This window comes from Aotus nancymaae, unplaced genomic scaffold, assembly GCF_030222135.1.
Source record: "Aotus nancymaae isolate 86718 unplaced genomic scaffold, 86718_ANA_hifiasm-v0.15.2.pri h1tg000014l, whole genome shotgun sequence".
Lineage (NCBI taxonomy): Eukaryota > Metazoa > Chordata > Mammalia > Primates > Aotidae > Aotus > Aotus nancymaae.
Window position 1 is genome coordinate 15628070 of NW_026988425.1, and position 7877 is coordinate 15635946.

A 7877-nucleotide genomic window follows, 5' to 3' on the forward strand; every position below is an offset into this window, starting at 1 on the left:
CTCAGGAGAGAGAGAATTCTCTCATGGTAATTTTGCATGAATTACACGGCATCTTAAGTGTTTCTAGGACACCCAAGAAAAAGAATTATTCATGCCTCCTTGATCATTTCAGCCTAACAGCATAAACCAGGACAAAAGAAGGGCTGCAGTGTAGTGCTGTTGAGTCCGGAATGCTTTGCAGAGCACTTTTTCCCTCAAGAGACTCTCTAAAGGGAGTTGGGGATGGAGAAAGTTGCTGTAGGTTAATTGTGAAGCGGTTCCAAGAATTAGAATTGGCATGCAGGCAGAGAAAGGAGACAAAGTGTAGATGGGGAGATGCCTGGGCTAGGGAGGGGGAAAGGAGGAGGGGAGAGTATAAAAGCCAGGATGTTGCAAAGGGTTTGCTTAGCTGCCAGGAGCTCTGAAAGTGAGAAAACGCTGCATTACCAAGGTAGAAAATCACTTAGCTACTAAGAGCAAAGAAAGCATACAACTCAAAACCGAAAGAAGCTTTGCTGACGGAGGTATGAGACCAACTCTGGTACCCAGTCAAAGCGTTATTGTGCGTGGTGAATAAACATGAAGTCTTTCATGATAACTGCTGACTTTATCATTGCTTTTAGGCAAATCCATCTTCGTGTTTTGACTCTTTCACTTTCTGTTTAAGCCTCTTTTACTAATACCTGATGTTCAAAAGACTAGCCTGTCAAATAATTTGCGCAGAGATTATCTACTTTTTGGAATGGTCCACAACTATTTTAGATTTCTAAGAACTGTGTCTTTCAGATGATATTTTGAGTGTTTCCAAAATAATTTTCTTTCTCTGAAAAACTGTAAAAGCTACTAAAAATAAAGCATGTGAGAATCAATTACACTGAGAACTGCATCAAACAGCTTCTGTTTGGAGAACTCTTTAGAGAAAGTGGGGAAAAAAGGAATTTTCATAGATATTCATTAATATTCATCGAACAAAAAAAGGATAATTTTTTCATGCATCCCAGAAAAATACTATGGTAGCAAAATAGGGAATTTTTACCTCACATTTGACTTTTCAAAAACAAAATCAAATACAAAGATGACACCTGTGAGCTTCTGCCCTTGCTTTGTTCAGGCTTTTCCCCCTAAAACATCCTCTCCTCCCTTTTCTATGCATCCTCGTCCTTTCCAGCTCACTGACTTTTCCCCTGCTCTGCGAAGCTGCTGTTTGCAATCCTGCCTATGGCGATTCAGCACTCTGATACCATTTATTTTTTTGTATAGTAATTTAGTGTTTTATAAATGTGTTTTGTTTTCATATGTAGGAAAAGCTCTTTGCGGAAAAAGAACCCTTCAAAATGGTAATTATTTTTTATTTGCCTCTGAATGCTTTCCTCCATTCAGCTTTGCAAATTGGTGCTGGGGAGGTATACTCAATTGGTATTTATTGATTGAATAAAAAACGCAGTAGCTGGAATGCTAACATATTTCTTTAACAAAAATTATATAAACCAAAGTTTATTCTCTGCCAAGACATATGTTTCTATCTATGTGATTCATTTTATTGCCTCAGGTTTAAAAGCTCTCATTTCCTCTCCCCCGCAGGAAGACACTGAATAAGAGAGATTTTAGAAAATCATATAAGCATATGGTGTAACATGCTCGTCTCCTGTGCTGTAAATATTGGGAAAGATTCATGGCATTCACGTTGCCACAGAAGTACAACTCTGCACTGGTTTCCCCGCAAAGAAACTGAGTGAGTTTGGAACTTCACAGGTTAGTATCACACATTGCACTTTACAAATTTCACCTGTCCATCACTACATACAGTACTGTGCAGGGTCTTCCTTTCCTAAGTATATACTTGAAAGATTACATCAAGAAGGAAGATATCCACCATAACCCCAAAATAACTAAACGTGCTCTTTGATATTGTTCTCTTTTTGAAGTCACCCATCCCCCAATTACGTAAATATCTTCACCACTATTGGCTCGTAGCTGATAGCTGAATGTTATACACTGTTCGAAATAAAAATGTAAATCTTGTGCAGATCTATTTTAGTGAACATTGCAAATCCTGCAAAAGATTTGGGATTTCACAAAGTCAATGAAAGTGATGTTGGAGAAATGTGATTCCGTCCTTATCTCACACCACACAGAAAAATAAATCCTACCTGAATTAAATCAAGAAACTTGTTAGAAAGAAAATACATAAGAAAATTATTTCATGATTTGAAGGCAGTAAAGATCTCAGTAAGAGAGAATCCAGAATCCACAAAAATAAGGACTAAGATCCTTAATCACACTAGAAGGGAAGAAAATATCACCATTCAACTAAGGATAAAAAAGAACAAAACAAAAACCAGGAGGGCAGGCTAGGAGAGAGGATGAGTTATTAAAGGTGAACTTTACCTGATTCTAACACCCTTATGCAGTGTTTATGGAGAGAAGCTATTTCCTCCCCTTTCCATTTTCTAGGGAGAAAGCCCTTAAGAGATTCATTTACAAATTATAAGAGGTATCTGTTAAGAAGAAAGATGTATTTAGTTCCTGAGTTAAATGAGTGCTTGGTCATTATGCTTATTAACCTTCACTGGTGTTACTCTTGCAGGGGACTGTGGATTAATGAGCAATGGCATGAAGGCCTGACCAGGTGAAGAAATGGGGTTACCTCTCTAGGTCCCTGATCTTGAAAGACACGGAAGATGGATCCTGCAAATTCTTGGTGGATACAGAGCCAGAGATCAAGATGCTAGAGAGAACCTGGATTTAGGAATCCTGATGCAATATGAGTCTCCATCAGAGACTAATTAAAATCTCTGGAGTGATTCATTCAAGTTTGAAATAATGGCTGTTTGAAGTAGATGTTTGAGTACTATTGGATAATGTTAATAGTGAATAACTCGAAGTCCTCAGAAAATAAAAAGTGATTAGGAGAATGAGCTTACTTGAGTTGTTGAAACTAACTTCTCTGACCACCATCTCTTTCTGTGAGATAATCATGGAAGGGAATGCATGGAGAATTATTTTAGACACTCTTATCTCAGAGCATCCCCCTAAGCCTGGAATGCGTATCAGAAATATGGCCAACACACTGAGACAGGAGATAGGTGAGGTCATGTTGCCTATACAGGAAATAATACTGCATCAGAAACTGAAAGTATTTTCAAACGATAGAACAGCTACCCAGGAAGAAAAGACATATGAACCTTGGCTGACCCATCCTAACAGAAATCTGCAAGAGTGGTGGTGAGTGGAATGTGAGAATGATAGGGACTCGTGGAAGGCTTTAAAGAGTGTACAGCGGAGGTCATCAAGTTTCCTGAGATAGGCAATACCTACATAGCTCTAGCCACATAATACACTGGCTAAGTATTTTAAGAATTGCAAAGAATAAGTTAGAAGGCAACAGCCTCTCAAAGGCTTGGCTCCAGAACGTTTTTAGAAAACATTGCTCTCACATGGCAGGGTACATATTGTTAGTCGTTGAACTATTCTCAGTGAAACATTGTTATGCAAATTTAGGCACAAGACTAATTCTTGAGCTTCCCAGAGCTGAAAGAAATTCTTAGATTATTATCTGGAACTTGAGAGCCAACTTGGCTGTGACAGCAGGTCTGAGCATTGTTCAGTGATGAACTTGAAAAGATCCTTAATTAGCAGACTCAATGGCCTAACATAAAAAGTATTTCTGAGATAACTGCTGAGGATTTAGGACAACAAAAATGCCCATGTTGTTGTTTTACTTCTAAAGAAGATGGTTACTTTCCTGTAGCACGCACATGGGAGACTCTACTGTGAATGATGGAAAATAGATCCTGAAAACCTCACATAATGAGAGGCACGCAGGTGGAGGGGCTTTGGTTTTGCAAATGATTAGGCTCAGCAGTGTTAAGGACCTCTCATTACACAGCCCACAGGAAGCTAAAGAAGAGTGTGTGGCAGACTGAGTGATATGGTTTGGCTGTGTCCCCACTCAAATCTCATCTTGAACTGTAGCTCCCATAATTCCCACGTGCTGTGGGAGAAACCTGATGAAAGATAATTGAGTCATGGAGGTGGTTTCCCCTATACTGTTGTCATGGTAGTGAATAAATCTCATGAGATCTGATAGTTTTATAAGGGGAAACCCCTTTCCCTTGGTTCTCATTTTCTCTCTTGTCTGCCACATGTAAGACATCCTTTTTGTCTTCTGCCATGATTGTGAGGACTCCTCAGCCACGTGGAACTGCGAGTCCATCAGCCCTCTTTTTCTTTATAAACCACCCAGTCTCAGGTATGTCTTTATCAGCAGTGCAAAAACAGACTAGCACACTGAGTCATCACCCCACAGCACTCTGTCCCGATTGGATAGTCTCCGGAACTTGTCAACATTATGGGACTTTACAGCTGTGACTAAGTTAAGGGTCTTGAGATGGGGAGATGATCTTGGTGGGCCCAATGTCATCACAAGCATTCTTATAAGAGGGAGGTGGGAGGGTCCAAGTGAGGGCGGTGTGAAATCAGAAGCAGAAGTCACAGTGAAGCAGGAACTGGGACCAAATACTGTGAGCAGCATTTTGAAGCTGGAAAAGACAGGGAAACGATCTCCGAGGATCTCCAGGAAGAAGGCAGCTCTGCTGGTCATTTAGGACTTCTGACCTCCAGAACCCTAAGTTAATAAGTTTGTGTTGTTTTAGGCTGCTAGGTTTGGGTAATTTGTTACAGCAGCAGTAGAAAGCTAATGCAGGTGGACAAGACTGAAATCCCCACCGAGTGATCGGAACTTGTCAATGAGAGAGGCCGACCACCTCCACACTGGCCACCATGTGCTAGGTCCCCTCAGAGTGAATCCAAATTAACTTCACTGCTGATGCCCTGAGTTCCATAACAGGGGTCAGGCCCCCACACAAGAGCAAGAGCTGCCCGTTTCAAGGTGCTGTCATTGGGCCTATTGCTTGGGGGCTGATTCCAACTTTAGTTAAGAGAAGACAGCCAGAGGCTCACACTGCAGACAAGCCCACTCTCCTGGAAACCCCCAAATCCTTAAATTGAGAGGTCTGAACCCAAGGAAGTAGTTCACCCTTAGGTTTACCTGGGCTCATCAACAAATTTCTCAGTATCAGGGAAATCTAAGAAGGAATTAGGGCCCTTCAGAGTTGAAGAAGGCAGAATTGGAGTTGAAGAGACTGCAGAGGAGGATCTGTCACCATGAAGAGAGAGGTCAGGAGGTCTAGCACTGCAGAGTATCCTGGAGAGGCACCCCGGGAAATGCCAGGTACAAGACCAGACACTGCTGTGCCTTTGAGAGGTGACCTGGAGTGGTGGTAAAGGACCTTCTGGTAAGCAAACAACCTGGTCACATATGGAAACTGTGAAGCAAGAGTAACCTCTGGATGAGTCATGCCCCCAGGTTCACCCAAAGCCCAGCTCTCATCCTCCCACCACTGAGTTTCCAGAATCTGCTCCATGTCCTACCAAATTCAGCTCTTGGCTCAAGCTTGTTAATCCTATTCTGCAAAACATAGCTTCTTAAAAGACAGCATCATTGACTTCCTTTTGAGACCTCACCCTCACACCAAAGTGAATCCCAAAACCCTGGCTGTCTCCCTGGACAGTCTTGGAATAGGCTTGGGGGTATGCTGTATGTGGATGGGTCTGAGGAACAAGGGAGAATGAGAAATCTTTGGGAATGGGTCAGGTGGGAGGAGCAGTGGGGAATCAGTAAAATTTGCTATGTGATATGTGTTGTGCTCATAAGATCTTTAGTATCTACTCTAATATTCATGACTGGACTATGCATTTCAGTTTCCCTTTGAGAGCTACACTAAACAGTAGTCACAGTGAAGCAGGACCTTGAACCAAGGCTGCGCCTGGGCCACTTCAGGGTTACTGCAATGTCTGCACAATGCAAGTAGTCAAAATGTAGAGTGAACTTTAAAAGTTTTTCTTATATATGCTTTAAATGCACATTTGTCATCATGTTTAAAAGTAAAAGAAATGTTAGCCAACATTTTACTTTTTTTTAAAGTAATATGTAAGCAACCCGAGTGTTCATCAACGGATGGATTTAAAAAATATGGCATACATGTAAAATGGAATATTATTCAACCATAAAAGAGAAGGAAATCTTACCATTTGCCACAACAGAAATAAACCAGGAGGACATTATGCTAAGTGAAATAAGCCAAACACAGAAAGACACATACGGCATGAGCTCGTTTATCTGCGGAATCCAGAATAGACACACTCATAGAAGCAGAGAGTAGGATAGCAGTTGCCCAAGGCAGGGAGGTAGGGGACATGAGGAGATGTTGGTCAAAGGGTACAAACTTTCAATTGTAAAATAAACACATTTTTGGGACATAATATACAGCATGGTGCTAAAGTTAATACTACCATATTGTTTACTTAAAAGTTTCTAAAAGAGTAAATCTCAAATGACCTCATTATACACACAAAATGGTAATTATGTGTGGTGATTGACATGTTGATTAGTTTCATTATAGTAATCACTACACAATATATACATATATCAAATCATCACATTGTACACCTTGAATGTATATTATTTTTGTCAATGATACCTCATGAAACTGGGAAAATGTAATATTTAAATTCCCGTCTTTATTTATTTAATTGAATTGAATAAATACCCAGTAAACACTCAAATAAAAAGGTATTTTGTTTCTTTTTTATTCTTAATTTGTTTTAATTTGATCACCGCCAGGCTGTATAAACATAGTACGTTCATCTGGGCTGTGCATTTCCATCCCTCCACTGCATTTCCACGACCAAGGCCATTTTAAAGCTGAGAAGCCAAGACGTGGGTCAAAGTCACTTTGTGCTTTCCATTGCGTGTATGGATCGACCTTCGGTAGAGCAGCCTACTGATCTAGCCAGCCATTCCTCATTTCCTGTTTTCAAATTACAACACATATGTTTTGGGAGCCTCAGCACACCTATATTAACACTTGAATGAAGCATTTGCTGTGTAAACCAACCATCATTAATATTTGCCGTAGAAAGAAACAGCCACACGATGTGTGGTATGTCAACTTTACCCACCGTCCAGTGGCCAGTTTCTTCACAACAAATCCTAGTGCATATTACCACGAAAATGCTGGTGCCTATGTTTCTATAGCATATGAAGATAGGCAGAGTACTCCTCAAAGAAAAAGAATAAAGCAAATTGAGAAAAATTCTGAAATAAAAATGTAATGGAATGAAATCCAAGGCAACCAAACAAAGGAAGAAAGGAAAAGGGAATTCATTCCTCAGAATTCAGGAGTAAAATACCAATAAAAACATAAATACATGTAAAAAGTATGCTGTTCTTCCTAAATACTCAAAGCAACGGATTCCAATCATAGTTAAAAAGCACGGGTTCCTAACAGAGGCAGGACTCAAGTTTTACAGAATGATTAATCTAACTGTTAAACATACTTGCTTACAAAACCAAAAGCAGAGTGAAAACACCCAATGGCTTGCATCCCACAGAATGGGTCAATTGAGATATATAAACTACAAGAAGCTGGGTTTAAATAAATTATGGTTAAGTCAAGCAGACAAAACGCAGCGCATTCCAAATTTTTCTTGGGAGGAGACCTTAATTGATCCAAGTGGCCGCCCAGGTCAAGCAGTTACATCTTAGTTTATAACCACTAAGGAGGAAAGCCTCCAAAAATAATGCTGACAGAAAGGGAAAGGGAAAGTTTATAAAAGAAAAATGTAACATGACGTGGCCGTAGTTATTTGTTGCTGTCCTGTTCTTCGCATCATCCACGCTACAGCCAGCTGGCAGCCAAAGCCCTTGGACCATCTCTAGATGAGAAGATCAGGACAACCTGGAAGCTATACTGAGCAAAGAGTTTTTAAGACTCTTCTGTGTGTAGCAGAGACCTTAGTGGATACTCTCTTCAGGGGAGGGTGGTCGTGAGACA

The 7877-nt window shown here is 40.4% G+C and overlaps 1 long non-coding RNA gene across 1 annotated transcript; it reads left to right on the plus strand.

The window, feature by feature from the left end:
- Positions 1-355: 355 nt before the first annotated feature.
- On the plus strand, positions 356-2897 carry LOC105732977 (uncharacterized). The gene is made up of 4 exons (XR_001111139.3): positions 356-503; positions 1281-1316; positions 1561-1731; positions 2567-2897. It is a non-coding gene; the product is annotated as an uncharacterized LOC105732977 (long non-coding RNA).
- Positions 2898-7877: the final 4980 nt, after the last annotated feature.